General features: G+C 42.5%; 1 protein-coding gene across 3 annotated transcripts in view; it reads right to left on the bottom strand.

The window, feature by feature from the left end:
• PHLDB2 (pleckstrin homology like domain family B member 2) overlaps positions 1-14,620 on the bottom strand; it is a 234,926-nt gene extending 220,306 nt beyond the window's left edge. The window contains exon 1 of one of the 3 annotated variants that reach the window (XM_049628162.1): positions 14,371-14,620. The gene's annotated coding sequence lies outside the window, so the exon portion shown is untranslated. The remainder of the gene's footprint in view (positions 1-14,370) is intronic. The other 2 variants (XM_049628159.1, XM_049628161.1) reach the window with 2 other exon arrangements.
• Between the last annotated feature and the right edge of the window lie 1,240 nt (positions 14,621-15,860).

Raw genomic sequence — 15,860 nt, 5'->3', positions numbered from 1 at the left:
AAGTGAGCCACCCAGGCGCCCCCTTTTTGTTTGCTTTTAAGTTCATTTGGCTGTACGTGAGCTCTTTTAATCTAAGTATTGTGACTTCTGAGCGCTAAGATTCTACTTTTGGATACTTAGTAAAAAGGGATACTTTTTTCCCCTTCAATTTGCTGTGCTGTTTCTGGGACACCTACGAGTTAGATATGGGACTTCCTGGATTGGGTCTCAGTGTTTGGCACCTGAATCAGTCAAAGTTTGATCAGGGAAACAAAAGCCCTTCTGTGTGTTTTCGGTAGGAAATGTTTTAATACAAGGAACAAACATTAGAAAGGCTGGAAGAGGGCAAGTTTCTCGAACTGTTACTGACTAGCTCAGTCTGCAGTCCCAGTGTGTGGATTCTCTAGATGTTCATCTTGAAGCTGCTTCAAACTTCGCATGCAGCTTCTGCCTGTGCATCTGCTGGCGACTGCTCCGGAGAATAATGCCTCTTCTTTTCAACCTTCCAAATCACAGAGACCCACCAGCAGGCTCTAACCTGAAACCAGGTGGGGAGGGCAGTCTGGGAAATGCAGTTCTTCTTTCTTTGTGATGCAGAAAAGCCCTTAGCAGGCGTGGCAGCGAGCAAGGTGACAGAAACAATCTAGCACAGAGCGACACTGGCTCTGTGCGTGTCCAAAATCCATCACATACTAGCTGTGACCTGGGGAAAATTTCTTAACTTCTTAATGCTTTAATCTCTCCAATGTAAAGAGAGAGACTAATATTACTAGCCACCTCATTGGTTTTCTGGGACAACTGTTTGAAATAATGCATGAAATGGATGTAAATCAGTGCCTGACACGAATTCAGGGCTTTTTGTATATGTTGGCTATTGTAACTTTTTTAATGTTTATTTTTGAGGGGGGAGGGGAGAGAGAGAGAGAGAGAGAGAGAGAGAGAGAGAGAGAGAGAATGAGCAGGGGAGGGGCAGAGAGAGAGGGAGACACAGAATCCGAAGCAGGTTCCAGGCTCTGAGCTGTCAGCACAGAGCCCGACACTGGGCTCGAACTCACGAACTGGAACTGGGAGATCATGACCTGAGCCGGAGTCAGACGCTTAACTGAGTGAGACATCCAGGCGCCCCATATGTTGGCTATTCTAATTTTTCTTATTACTGCTTAATTATCTTTTATCTTACATTTCCACCAAGGTCATTTTGCTCTAAATTTTGAAAAAAAAAAAGTCTTCAATATTGTTTTCCAGTCTATCCATTTTTTTATAGCAGTAATAATTTCAATCACAAAGGAAAATTTATTAGATTGTTTTCTTTTTACAGTGTCTCCTTTTCTGTTATGAGTTTATTCTTTTTAAAAACATTTTTATTTTAATAAGGTCTTGGGAAGATCAAGACTCCAAACCTTGGGTCTGTTTAGTTTGTCATTTTGTGCAGAAGCTGAAAGTATGGGGTCAAGAGGCTTGGTCGCCAACAGCGCTTGGGCTATTCTGCCCTTGGTGGGTCAAGTCGTAGTCTGAGTGCTTTACTTTCATACTCTCACCCAATTCGGCTCCATTGTAAGACACAGGTAGTAGTATTGTCTTTGTTTTTAACGATGAGATAACAGGCTTAAGTCAAATGACTTACCCGGGTTACACAGCTCATTACTGGTACACATACATTAATCATAGATCTATTGGTGACGAAGTTCGGTCCCTGACACTAGATGGAGCTCATCATGTGAAGCTGCACAGTACCCACAAGTATGGGTGTGTGCGCGTGCGTGTGTGTGCGTGTGCGTGTGTGTGTGTGTGTATTCATTCAGTCCTTCTCTGATGAATATTTAGGCTTTTTTCAGAATTTGCTGCTATAAACAAGCCTTACACAGATATATGTGTACTGTGGGAAGTTTCTAATGCATCCTTCTATTATTGTCTAAAAGTAAGTCCTAGAAGTGAATTTGCTAATTACCCACATTACCCACATTAAGACATTTTTATGATTTGACAAGCTGCCCTTAAGAAAGGGGGTTGCAGCAGTCGGCACTTGTACCATCTCAGTGTGTGAAAGTAACCTGTTTCCCACTTGCCCACCAATACCTTGTGTTACCCTAACTTTGCCAATCTCATAAAAAAGGAAATGTCATCTTATCGTTTAACTTGCCTTTATTTTCATTTTTAGGGTGGCTAAACAGCTCTTCAAATGATTATAGGTTATTTATCTTTCTTTTTTTGTGAACTGCCAGTTCATTTTCTGCCTAGCTTTCTACTGAGACAGTGCCTCTGGCTGGTATGGATTTGTAAGTACTCTTTGGGGATAGTAACCTTTGCCTGTCATTTATATTGCAAATATACTTTCCTGTTCACTGTTTCTATTTTTACCTTTCCTTATATGTAAAGAGTTTTAAGTTATTTAGTTTTTAAGTATTAGTATTTATGTAGTCAAATCTATCCTAATTAACTTTTACATATATTTTTCCCTCCAGTGGATGAAAGAGTGAAACCAACATGTAAGTTGGCCCATTATGAGTGTGATTTATGATCTGAGTTTCGAAGAGAATCAGACAACTCCACCATCTCTTGGCCCAATTTCAGGAAATGGATGCATTATTTAAGATGGTGAACATTTTCACTTACACACTAAAGATTTACACAAACCAACTTAAGAAGATTGGGAAGGATTTCCAACCTTCCAACCCAGGCTAGGTTGAAAGCTACTAAGCCCACCCTTCTACCGTATGTCCTGCTTCAGACATGCGGTGTTAAAGTTGGAGTTGGAGTTCGATGTTAATGGAGGCCATTGGGATGGGTGCTGGTAGGTTATCCCTCTCCTTAAACCTTGAGCTTTCAAACTGGTGCCAGCTGCTGACATCACAAGACTTCTCTGCTGTTTCTCTAATGTGTTGTTCTGTGTTTCTATTTAAGGTTGCTCCCAGGATATATGAAATTCAGGTCATAGCTGAGTAGAGATCAGATTCATAACAAGACAGTTCGCCAGGCAAATTTCCCCAGCGTTCACGAGAGCTTGTGAGGCCTGGGCTGCAGAGAATGATTCTAAATTGAAGCTCCAAGTTCAAGGAATGTGAATGAGGCATAGACTCTATTTTAGGGTAAAGTTTTAGTTCTTCCTGTTCCTGCCTTTCAATTAGAAGGATCGCTCTGGACCTTCCTCTTACCTTCCTTCTCCAGGGAATCAAATCTGCCATAGTCATGACTACCACAACTATCTCTACTCTTGCATTTTTTTCTGCTTAGGATATTCAGACAAATTTCTAAAAGGAAGCAGCCTTCTCTTTGAAGTCTGAATTCTTGAAAAGGAAGGATGCAAATACAAATTTCCTTTTCTTTAAAACACCACTTGGACCTCAACTTCTTTGAAGGTCTTCTTGAGCATCCATCTAGAACTTTTCTGTGATATATTCAATTATCACTGTCCCTATAGCCTCATACATACATTGATGTGCTGGCTCCTTATTGGTTCATTTGCCCTATGAAATGTTTGTCCTCCTCAGGGCAAAACTGTGAGCTACTCATTTCTGTATCTATAGCATGTAACACAGTGTGAAGCATATATTAGGCACTCTATAAATGTCTTTTTATTGGATCTGTGTTAGAATGATAGAAAATGTTTGATTCCAACATGCTGTTATGACCTTGGCTCGGGGAAAGTGGGAGTTAATAGCTTCTGATACAAATTTATATGAAAAATAGCAGTATCCCAGTGGGAATTAGGTTAGATAGTCATTCAAAAAGGAAAAATGGTGACCTTCAGATAATCCCTTTAGGGGAACAGCCAAAAACTGAGCATAACCAGACATGGTCAGAGAGCCTGTCTGCGAAATAGGAGAAAAAAATTTGGGAGAGTGGGCTAAGCACACAGTGCAACCAAATAACACTTAGGCCATTGTATCCATTGACCAGCTTACTCAAATTTCATTGGTGAATCTTTTTTAAAAATCATATTAAATAATACGCTAAAGAGATATAAAATATGGCATGCCAAGAGTTACTTGAAGATATGAAATTCAATATATGGATTCATTTAGATATCTCAAAGGAATGTTTTACATGCCAAACCTTCTTATAGTGTGCCTTTTCTAAAAATGATCAAAATGTGTTGCAGCAATTTTAGAGAAGGGCTATGCTATCAATAGAAGTCATTTAAGCCCATGTTTTGAACAGACATTTGCTAATTAATTCCAGAAATTAAACAAGTACCTAGATTTGTGTAACATACATCCAGGAATAGTTCAGATAACAGATTTTTCTTCCTGCACAACTGATCTAATGCCTTTCTCATATTAAAATTCTTTCCATGCATTGCACGCATGTACACACACACACAACTTGTAAATTATTTTAGTTTTACTGCAATTACGTTAAAACACTTGTTGCCCCCAAATGCCTGAAGATTTATAGTATGAAAGTCTCTTCGGTTTAAAATGCTGCCTCTTTGCCTTTCAGACTATTGGGCAGTAAAAAATGGGATTATAGGAACAGTCTCTGCATTTTCTGGAAAGTCTCCACAGGATAAGCCCCTCCTTAACTTCACTACCTGGCAGAGTCTTGGGCACAGATAGAATACTTATGGACTCTGGCTCCCCTGACTATGTGCTTAGTGAGGACCATGGGTAGGTATAAGAATGGCCAGATGACTTTTTGAAAGTAGGAAAACAGAGAGCATTATATTGCTTCTGAAATGGTTTTTCTCCTACTAGAAAACTGACAGGGCTGGAGAATCCAGTCCAATATTGGGAATTCAGTTCAAGAAGTGACGGTGTGCTCACTGGCTCCGTAGAAGAACCTGTGACAGGACTCACCGGGGCTTTGTTACTTGGTCACTTTGTCACATGCATTAGAGAATGCATGGGGTTGTCTCTTGTTTCAGCACTTGACTGTTTTATTTAGTGTTTGTTTTTAATTCCATGAAGTCTGTGTTTGAGCTACATTTGACATTGATAATGCTTCTTGGAATTATGGGCCATTTTGGTTTTCTGGCCTCATTAAGAGGTAGTCCATGTTTGAATCATAAGCTTATTTTCTTCCCATCCCGCCTTAGCTGAATGCATTTGGTGAGCAACCCAAGGGTGACTTTTGCTGTTTCGTTGTTTGTTTTGTGGCTTCTAAAAAGTGAGCCCAGGGGCACCTGGGTGGCTCAGGAGGTTAAGCGTCCAACTTCGGCTCAGGTCATGATCTCGAGGTTCATGAGTTTGAGCCCGGTGTCAGGCTCTGTGCTGACAGCTCAGAGCCTGGAGCCTGCTTCAGATTCTGTGTCTCCTCTCTCTGCCCCTCCCCTGCTCATGCTCAGTCTCTCTCTCAAAAATAAAATAAAATAAAATAAAACAAGAATAAAAATAAAATATAAAGTGAGTCTAGCCAATATGGTTGTGGACAGTATCAGCTACACATTGCTGTGTTACCCATCCTTTTCCCCAAGAGACCACCTTAGAAGAAGTCAATTAGATACTAGAAATGGAGTCAAATATTAGAAATACACACTGAGAAAGTGTGTAGACGCAGTAACATTTCTGTTGAGTACAACAGAAAATCACTTGAGGGCCCTGCCAGGAAGTCAGTCTATTCTTACTGAACTCACGGTGTTCCCTTATCACCTGGAAAATTACCAGATATCCCTTGGTGATCATAATTAAGGTTGACTTGCCCTCTCTCATCTTTTCTTTTGTTTTATGTTTACTTATTTATTTTTGAGAGAGAGTGAGTGGGGGAGGGGCAGAGAGAGAGGGAGACAGAGAATCCTCCCTCCAGAGAGGGAGACAAGACAGCGCAGAGCCTGATGCAGAGCTCCGTTTCACAACCTTGAGATCATGACCTGAGCGAACATCAAGGGTAAGAAGCTTAACCAACTGAGCCACCCAGGCGGCCTTCTCATCTTTAAAAAGGGACAAAAATGAGCAACAAAGTGATGCAGCTTCCTACTGAAAGCATGAGACCATTGATGCCTAATTTCTTTCAGTGCTTTCCTGTTGGGGCCAGAAGTTCTTCTCCATTACTTGTGAGTGTGGTTCTTCAGGGCCTTAGAGCTCCCCAGGTGTGGGTCCGAACTGATAAGTAAACCCATGTGGGCCATGATGCTGTATGCTTTCTTTACTAGCACTTCCAGTCACGCCTTGGTGCTTGGTGCTTGGTGCTCGGTGCAATTAGCTGTTTCCTTTGAATAGTCCTGCCCTGGGCTGCTTTCTCCTTGTCACAGTGAGCAAGCATTATTCTTTCCTTTTTATGGGAGAAATAGAGCAGAGAGGAGTGAAATAACCCCAGAGGTGAAAAAATAAAAATTATCCATGCTTGGAACGGGACGTCCTAATTCTGTCAGTCATCCCGATGACCATTTCTGTGGAATATAAGAGGGAAACCAGCGTGTCTCCCAGGAAAACTGCCCTTTCAGTCCAGGGCCTCAGGGAAGATCTTTGATGCATTCTTCTTCCTTGTTGTGCCCTCTCTTCATTACACATAGCCTTTCATGAAGCTTACAAGAAGGGACATGAGCACAGGCGCCCAGTTCGCAACAACCTGGGTGAGTAACCCTGGGCAGGGCAGCCGGGAGGGGACTCCGGGAGGGGCAGGAGGATGAGAATGATCCCACGATTCAGAGCCAACTTGCAGCTCTCCCACAGTCCTTGACCATTGTTTTGTGAACTTAAGAAGAGGTGCCGATCTGTCCCTCACTCTTCCGCCTTTTGCTTGTAATGTCACCAACGCACACAGTTCCATCTGACTCACTGCCATGTTTCTGTAACCTTGGGCAATCATGTCACCTTTAAGGACTTTTGTTTGTTTACAAAGGGAGGATAATAGTCATGACCGCCTGCTGGCTGGAGCGCACGTTAGTGACAGGTGTGGCAAAGCTGAGTGTCCGCACTGGATTTGGTGGCAGCTGGACAAGAGAACTCAGAGGTGCTTGCCTCCGATTTTCCAGCTGAGTGGGCTTCTTCTCCAGAAAAGATCGATGCCCACCCTCTCCAATCTTATAACAACCTCGGACTTTCGTTCCTGAGATCTTTGTAGCGGTTTCTCATTCCTCCCAGTTCACATGCCTGAGAGGTAGGGAAAGTGGCTCAAGAGAAATAAAAACCATATGTGTATTTTCTTTTTAATTTTTAAAAAATGTTTATTTTTGAGAGAGACAGAGCATGAGCAGGGGAGGCACAGAGAGAGGGAGAGACACAGAATCCGAAGCAGGCTCCAGGCTCTGAACTGTCAGCACAGAGCCGGATGCAGGGCTCAAACTCACAAACTGTGAGATCGTGACCTGAGCCGAAGTCAGACGCTCAACCGACTGAGCCATTGAGGTGCCCCAATGTATTTTTTTTTTTTTACTGTTTATTTATTTTTGATGGAGAGAGACAGAGCATGAGCGGAGGAGGGGCAGAGAAAGGGGGAGACACAGAATCGGAAGCAGGCTCCAGGCTCTGAGCTGTCAGCACAGAGCCTGATGCGGGGCTCGAACTCACAGACCGCGAGTTCATGACCTGAGCTGAAGTCGGACGCTCAACCAGCCACCCAGGCGCCCCCCAATGTATTTTCTTTTGAAAAGAACTGTCAATCTTAACTTTTCTAGTTTTTCCTAGAAGATGGAATATTACAACTAGAGGAGACCATAAAAAAGAATACATGCGGACCTCCTTATCTCCATTAAAAAAAAAAGAAAAAAGAAGAAAGATAACTGAGGCCAAGAGAGCTGAAGTGATCTGCTCAGTGTGGCACTGTCAGCTGCAGCAGTAACAGAATCAGACAAAACCAGTCTCCTATCTGCTGTGCTCTTCTGTTACTGCACGTCCAGAGAGCAAGGTACCTTCAACGCACTGTTCTCTCCACACCATAGGTTGATACTTCTCGTCCTTTCTTTAGTCATCCCTGGCAATGACAAAGTTTTTTCTTTTTTTAAAATCACTCTCTCTACAGGGGCACCTGGGTGGCTCAGTGGGTTAAGCGTCCGACTCTTTATTTATCATGACACTCAGGTCCTGATCTCACGGTTCTTGAGTTCGGGCTCTGCATTGACAGTGTAGAGCCTGCTTGGGATTCTCTCTCTCCCTCTCTCTGCCTGCTTCTCCCCCACTCTCTCACACTCTCTTAAAATAAATAAATCTAAAAAAAAGATAAATCACTTTCTCTACAAAATCTCCAGTCATCTACCAATTTATTACCATCAATGAATATTTATTGAGAACTCGTAATCTTCAGACGACTGTACAAATAATTAAAAGTACACACACACACACACACACACACACACCCAAACAGGGGACTCTAAGGAGGCTGTGGTTTGGCTCACTTGATAAATTAAAAACCTTCAAGATTATTTAATCTTGTCTCGAAAATAGTGCCTAATGTGTTTCTCAGAAAGAGTAAGTGACTCTAGCGGAACTGAGGATGACCCATTGATGACCCATCAATGAATGTTTGTGGTTATTCACAGGGAAGATGCAGAGAGTAAAGAATCAGAACTGAGTCACCACCAAGAAGTTCAAAACCCACAGAGCAAAATACTGGTGGAGTCAGGACCAGAATGCCTCTGTTGGGCTATGTTTTATGTTCTGTTGTTTGGACTACGAGTTACCAAAACAGCTACATTCTATAATAATACCTCTTATCGAAGGCTTTTCCATCTTGCAGAGAGAAACAAAATGAGATGAATTTTTGAAGTGAACAGTCAGATTTGGGGACGTCTAGCCATTGGTTCTTGCCTATACTCAGGATTCCGGTCCAGGAAATAAAGCTAAATTTTGTGCAATACATATACTTGAACTTGAGGGCAAATCTTTTCATGATTGAAGGATGGACCTTCTTCGGGTCATAGAGTACCTACCATCTGTTCCTTCACTGCAACATCTTTGCTTGGCCTCTGTGTGGTCTCTGGGTTTTTTTGTTTGTTTGCTTGTTTTTGTTTTCGTTTTGCAACTTGCTCACTTACTAACCACAAGCTTCCAGCTGCTTACACTGTGAAATCTAATGAGATTACAATAAAGCAGGCCCCATGCACAGCCGTCATTATGCAGAAAGACACAAGAGCCTCAGCTAAACACACCATAAAGGGTTTGTCTTAAGATATGAATCCTTGAAAACATCAGCTCAGCGATGACAAAAAGTTCTGCCTAGAGTTCTCTGCAGGAAATATTTTTGATATTGTTTTGACTTTAGGAAAAGAAAAACAACTAGACTGTGGGGGTTACCTAAGTGCACAGTGAAACTGCAAATTCAGACTGAATCCTATCCTCCAAATACAGAGTTCTTATGTGGAAACAATCTCATTTTCATTTTGCTTTCTGGGAAACCCTCCAAGGCACCGTGAACTGCCAGCTTTTTGTGACCTTCAGTTTCCTAACTGCTCCCAAGGGAAACTTGACCTTGGAACTGTGGAGAGGAGGGGAACAAGTTGGCGTGGAGGAGGGCAGAGGTTTCATTCTCTCTGTTTGCTCATTTCCCAGAGCATATGGGTTCTCCTGCACCCTTAGAACCCCTGAGGGCAAGGAGATGGGGACAAAAAGTGCAATGCAAATGCACATTAACCCCAATGCAAGGACACATACAAGACTGTCACATGGGATGGAGACTCAGATGGCTAGCTGGGAGCAGTTCCCAGTGAAGCATTAGGAATAAGAAAACATTCGGCCACCTGCAGATGCACAACTGATACAGGGCTCCCTGACTCCTCAGAGCATCGTAGGACCGAAATGAAGTTCGTAAGTCACAAGAAAGCTTCCTGTAACGTTAGCTGGCTTCCATAGGTATCGGGGACACACCCATGACAGATTCCCGATTTGAAGAAGGACTTTCTTGGGTTTCCTATCATTTGGCAACTTCTTGACTCACAAGATACCATCTGGTCATAGAGTTAACCAAGAGAGGAACTGTGTATATCAAGAGACGCTATGGGGGCCCTGTAGCCCCTACCTACATATACTGTCCTATAGGCATATAGCCAATGAGAAGAGAGTGGTTTCTTAGCTTTTTCCCAGCAAGAATTCCTTCCATCTTTTTCTTTGCTTATGGGCACATGGGTTGAACAAATTTGCCTTTAAGGCAGATTTTATTAAGTATCAAGTAGTATCTTCATTTCCATTACTCAATGAAAATCTAATTAGAGTAACATTACCACACTGACCTGATAGAATCTCTGCCAAAAGCAAAGCAATCAACATTTGAGTAGGTCTCTGAAGCCTGAGAACAGGCTATGTAGTCAGTTGGCATTTTTCATTTCTGAAAATAGCTTGTATTGTCCCATTCCCACCATTTGTAAGCCTGAAAAATCCAGGGAACTGCTTGTTTGTTAGAAAAAAAAGAGAACGAAGAATTTGGAGTCCTAAGCCTATAGGACTTGTTAGCAGAGTGATTCTGAGAGAGCAGTCACCTTTATGGAGCCTTAGGTTCCTTATCTGAAAGGATGTCATTTTACCATGACACCCTTCTTACAGGGTTATGATGAAATTAAATAAAACCAGACTAGGAACTTTCGACATATTCAACTTTCCCAAAGAGAGAAATTCGCAGAAATAAAAAATCTGGGTACAATAAGTGAAAAAATTTGTCTCTGTGTTACATTTAAATCAAACAAATAAACAAAACAATGTTCGCAAACCAGGAGATAGGACAATTTTCTTTTTCACGGTTTCAGAAAGGGATGGAAAAACTGATGTAAGGGCAATTGTGTGTGTGTGTGTGTGTGTGTGTGTGTGTGTGTTTTCTTGTTACTTTCCTGGAGGAGAGGAAAACCACTGTGATGTTGAATGTTATGCCTGTATGGGATCAAGAATGCCTGGCTGAGGGAGTCATAAATATGTGCCCTGAGGATCCAAGCTAATAATTTACAAAGGACTCCGTACTCTTTTACCCTTAGAATACAAATAGTATAGACACTGCTGAGTATTTTTCCCAAAACAGAGTGCCAAAGAACATGGGTTTTGGCCAGGCAGACCCCAACTCAAATTTCACCTCATCTTACTACCTGTCTGATATATGAGAACTGAGCAAATTGCGTAAGTTTCTTATAAGGATTAGATTTTTTAAAAGGTAGATAAAAAGGCAGGAGTTCATTTCCTGCACGTCATAGGCACTGGTTAAAGGTGAAATGTTGTTATGCGTCCTCATATTTCAGCTTCAACTTTTCCTCTTTATCCTAATGTTTTAGTTAGCAAAAATGATAGCATGTGAATACAATTCTTGTGGGGTCAGCTGCATCAGGAAAGGGTATTTAGTCAGTAGCCTTGGCAATGCGATCTCTATTTGTAATGCCTTTGCTATCACACGCTTAAGTATGAGGTGGGTCTGGAAAAAGAAGAAATTCTTTGTTCAAAGATATTCAGCCAACCACATTTCACGATGGCACTTCTTTATCTTGATCTTGTAAGTGCTCAGGAATTGTGGCTGCTTTGGAATTTCTGCCAGACAGCTAATGGAAGTTTTAGGATGTATCCAAACAAAAGCAAAATGGAGGTTGGGAGAAAAGGGAGATTTGCTGCTGTGCCTTACTGGTTCACTGCTTGAATGACAGCTGTAAGCCATTTGGACTCCAAGCTGACATGGGCCTCTTTGGGCTGCAGATACTGGGAACCTCGATATGATAGATTGTTGAAGGTTCCTCTTGCTTTAAGCCTCTGTCTGCCCAAATCCCTTGGATTTAGATGAGTAGAGATTAGCTAAGGTGAAGTGAAATTGTAATTATTAATTTTCATTCCCGGAGAAGGACTGGAATGGTGTCATTTGTTTCCCTGGAAATAGTTCAAATGTTGTACTTAAGTTGGGGCTCATGTGTTTGAGTCTCTGGAATAGAAAGGGGCAGAGATCTAGCCTGAAAATTCCCTCGGTTTACTTAATAAATATCCAGGACTGGGGGCACCTGGGTGGCTCAGTCGGTTGTGCAGCCGACTTCGGCTCATGTCACGATCTCACGGTCCATGAGTTGAGCCCTGCATCGGGCTCTGTGCTGACAGCTCAGAGCCTGGAGCCTCTTTAGTTTCTGTGTCTCCCTCACTCTCTGCCCCTCCCCCATTCGCACTCTGTCTCTGTCTCTCTCAAAAATAAATAAACATTATAAGAAAGAAAGAAAGAATGAAAGAAGGGGGGGGGGGAAGAAATATCCGGGACTGGAAAGACTGCAGTGACTGTCACTCCTGGGACTGGGAACACTTCCCTCTGCTCCCAGCCCGTTGTTCCCTTTACTTGCTCTTGCAGAAGGTCTAGTCTAGTCCATGCTGCCATTTTGGTAATAGTGGTACCCAGCTGGCCTCCGGCATGGCACATCCAAGGGCCAGTGGAAAACCTCTGACTTTGTTAGTCAGCCTTGCTTTCCTAGGTGACTGCCCTCTCAACACCCACACACCCACAATTTATGTTCCTGCATGTGCTTAACTCCACGACTGCCTTGGAAAAGCATTGGATAGGGAATGAGGCAGGATTTGGTAGAATCCTGGCTCAGCTTCTGACTGAGTAAACATGGGCAAATTAATTAACTTCTGGGTTCAGGGCACCTGGGTGGCTCAGTCAGATGAGCGTCTGACTTCAGCCCAGGTCATGATCTCACAGTTTGGGGGTTTGGGCCCCATGTCAGGCTAACTGCCCACTTTGGATGCTCTGTCCCCCTCTCTTCTGCCCCTCTGCCACATATTCTCTCTCTCTCTCTCTCTCAAAAATAAATAAACATTGAATTAACTTCTGAGTTCTCATTTCCTGACTTGTAAAAGGACTAATACTGTCTATCTAGTTTAGTCAATCCTGAGAATAACCTCCCCCTACCTAATATCCAATATGCATGAAATGGGAAGAAAAGCTGGATATATTCTCAAGGGCCACGAGTGTTTTGGCCTATTCCAGATGCTGCAGAGAAAGGACAGATAAGACCTATCTGTTTCTAAGGCAGCCTAAGGGATTATGGGTAAATCTGGCCAATGCATTGGAATGCTCTGGCACACTTTCCCCAGTTCCAAACCACCTCCATCACATGCACTATCTACAAACGTTCTCTGGAAACCAGCCAGACACACACTTAACATTTTACAGAGTTAATATCTTCACAGAAATGTATCAGTTACCATAATTCTTCACCACATTCCTGGGAGTTAGCCACAGACTCAGCCCAAATCACACATGGGATTTGTGTCCAGGCCACCCTCTGCAGTGGCTTAGACTCCTGCATCTAGTTAACTTCCCGAGCCACATAAAAATTCCAGCCACAAACCGCACCAAAGGGGATTCACTTCAGTTCCATAAATGATTGACAAAAATACTGTCAAACATTACCTTGTTGAATAAATTGCCCGATCCCTCTCCTAAAGGGAGTTCAGAAAAATAGAGCTTCTCTTTCACCATACTTCTAAAAGTGGAAGAGCTAGGAACCATTGCACAGACCTGTCAAGTATATGGGTAACAATATGACAACATTTCTGGAGGGGTTGTATTCAGATCTAAATGTTTATTTAAAATAACGTATTTCTGGCATGTGTAGACTTGAAGGAGAAAAATTCCATGGTTTTTGGTGATTACTTAATAATCTTATCCCCCCTCAAGAATCACTCGCTAACTTGTTCTATGGTCAATTTTTTCTCTCTAGACCTCCAGAAGTAAGGGAAGCTTCTTCAAAATCATAAGCTCTTATGCCCGAGGTGACATCAGGTATTCAGTTCGTTCATGAGTCTCGTTCGTGTTCATTTATTGTTGAGCTAGGAAGGAGCCCATGGCATTTACTACTCTGTGTAGGATAAAAATGTCTCTGGTCAGCTATCACTGCAGAGAACAGTTATCTGCCACATTGCCTTGTGTCCCTTCTATAGAGATAGGCATGGGCTTTAGCGGTCTTCTGTCAAAGTTAGGAAACAGCCTTTCGTCAGTAAATGATTGACCTGGTCACCCCGGGTGATAAGCTTAGGTAAATAGACTTGATTCTGCTCCAGCAATTTGAAGACTTTTAACTCCTTAGGTTCCAGAGCCGAATAATGCACATGGCTTTCTGGGAAATCCTATCGCTCGAGTTCGAGAGCTTTTTGCGTAAGCAGTGTGTTCCTCAGAATTATAATGCAAACTGTCCTGGTATATCTTGAAAGTGGAAAGAACTTATGCCAGCAAAATCTGGAACAAAACCATGTTGGAAGAGTCATAACTAATGGAAGAATTTCATGAAATCACAAATACAATTTTTATGACAAAAGATAGAAAACTTTCTAAACCTTTGAAATATGTAGAGGAAACACAACAATTTTCAAAAGGGAAAGAAGATGGAAGAAAAATACAACTCACTTTGCAGAACACGTTGGTGGATGGATGATTGAATTCTCTCAACATGCACCCACAACTAATACATCTCCTTCAGTAGACCATCATCAGAGACGCTCTGGATACAAGGCTGGGCAAAATGCCTGTTTTGTGATCTTGAGAGAAAGGCCCATGACCAGACAGATCGCCTACCTTGATTGTTGCTTTTGGAATCTGGACTCTTCTCTCAACTTCCTTCCTGACTCAGCAGTGGTGTCCCACGACTGCTTCAATCCTGGCCGAAGAGTTTGGGACGATGGTAAGAAGCATCAACACAGGGTTTCACTTTTTCTCAAGCACAAAATCAAGGTGTTCCCTTCCATTTCCTTTCCCGCTTTCACTGGCCCCTGCGGACAGTGGTCACGAGCTGCAACTTGCTTGCAAGCAGGTATGTTGACAGATGTGAAGGAGGGAACCTGTGCTGGTTTCAGCTGCCTGGTCTGGCCAATCATTACAGACCAGACCAGGCTCTCAGTCCTGCTCAAGCCCAACCAGCGATCTGGATGACAGAATCAGATAGCAGCACTGCAGGGGAAGAAAGCAGATTTGTTAGCTATTGACTATCCAGAAAAGCAGTGACCTTTCAACAGGATCTGTGAAGTAGACAAGTATATATGGGAGAAAAATACATTTCACTTCTTTTTCCTGTAGCAATCTCAGAATGCAATTTCAAGGTCATTTTAACAAATCTCTCATTTAATAGAATTTCTTCTATTGAATTCCTGCCTGGTGAGAATCATTTGGAAATTCCTTGAACAAATATGGCTGCCACTTACTTGAACCTTGAAATTTTATTCCTATTTTATAGATGAGGGAACAGAAGCTCAAAGGGGTAGTAGTCATGCAATGAGTAGGTGCTTAAATCAGGATTCAAACTCACTATTCTAAAACCAGTACCAATGTCCAATGTCCATACACTTTCTGTAGTACTCGGTGGTAGACTGAAGAGGCCCCAAAGATGTCTATGTCTGAATTCTTATAACCTGTGAATATGTCACCTTTCGTGGTAAAAGGGACTCTGTAGATGGATCAAGCTAAGAATTTGGAAATGGAGATTGATTATCTTGGGTTGTCCATGTGGGCCCAGTATATCACAGGGGGCCTCAGAAGATGCTAGGATCAAAGGAGACGTGGTAACAGCAGTGGAGTCAGAGAGAGATTGAAGATGCCACGCTACTGGCTTTGAAGAAGTCAGGAAGGGCCCTGGCCAAAGAAGGTGGCTTTTAGAAGCTGAAAAGGCAAGGAAATGAGTTCTCCTCTAGAACCTCCAGAAAGAACACTGCCCTGCTGGCCCATTTTAGACTTCTGACTGTAGACTTGAAAGGTAATACATTTGTATTGTGTTGCTGTAAGCCACTGAGCTTGTGATGACTTATAGCAGCAATAGAAAACTGGGAGAACCAGAAATATTCTGCCTGATGGTGAGCTCTACCTTCTCGAAACGACAACTCATGGGTCTAGTTCCTCTTTGAACATCAGACACTCAGGGGGGCAGTTGCAAATGATGGGGAAGGACCCTGGGAGGAGACTCAGAGACCAGTTCCAGCACTGCCTTAGACCAGTCATTTATCTCTGGCTTTTAGTTTTCTCTCTTGTAATATTAGCACCTGGACAAATGTTCTTTGGTCCCTTCTACGTCTAAA

Source organism: Panthera uncia, chromosome C2 (assembly GCF_023721935.1).
Source record: "Panthera uncia isolate 11264 chromosome C2, Puncia_PCG_1.0, whole genome shotgun sequence".
NCBI classification, from domain to species: domain Eukaryota; kingdom Metazoa; phylum Chordata; class Mammalia; order Carnivora; family Felidae; genus Panthera; species Panthera uncia.
The sequence above is the reverse complement of the archived record's forward strand: the minus strand, read 5'-3'. Positions and strand labels throughout refer to the sequence as shown.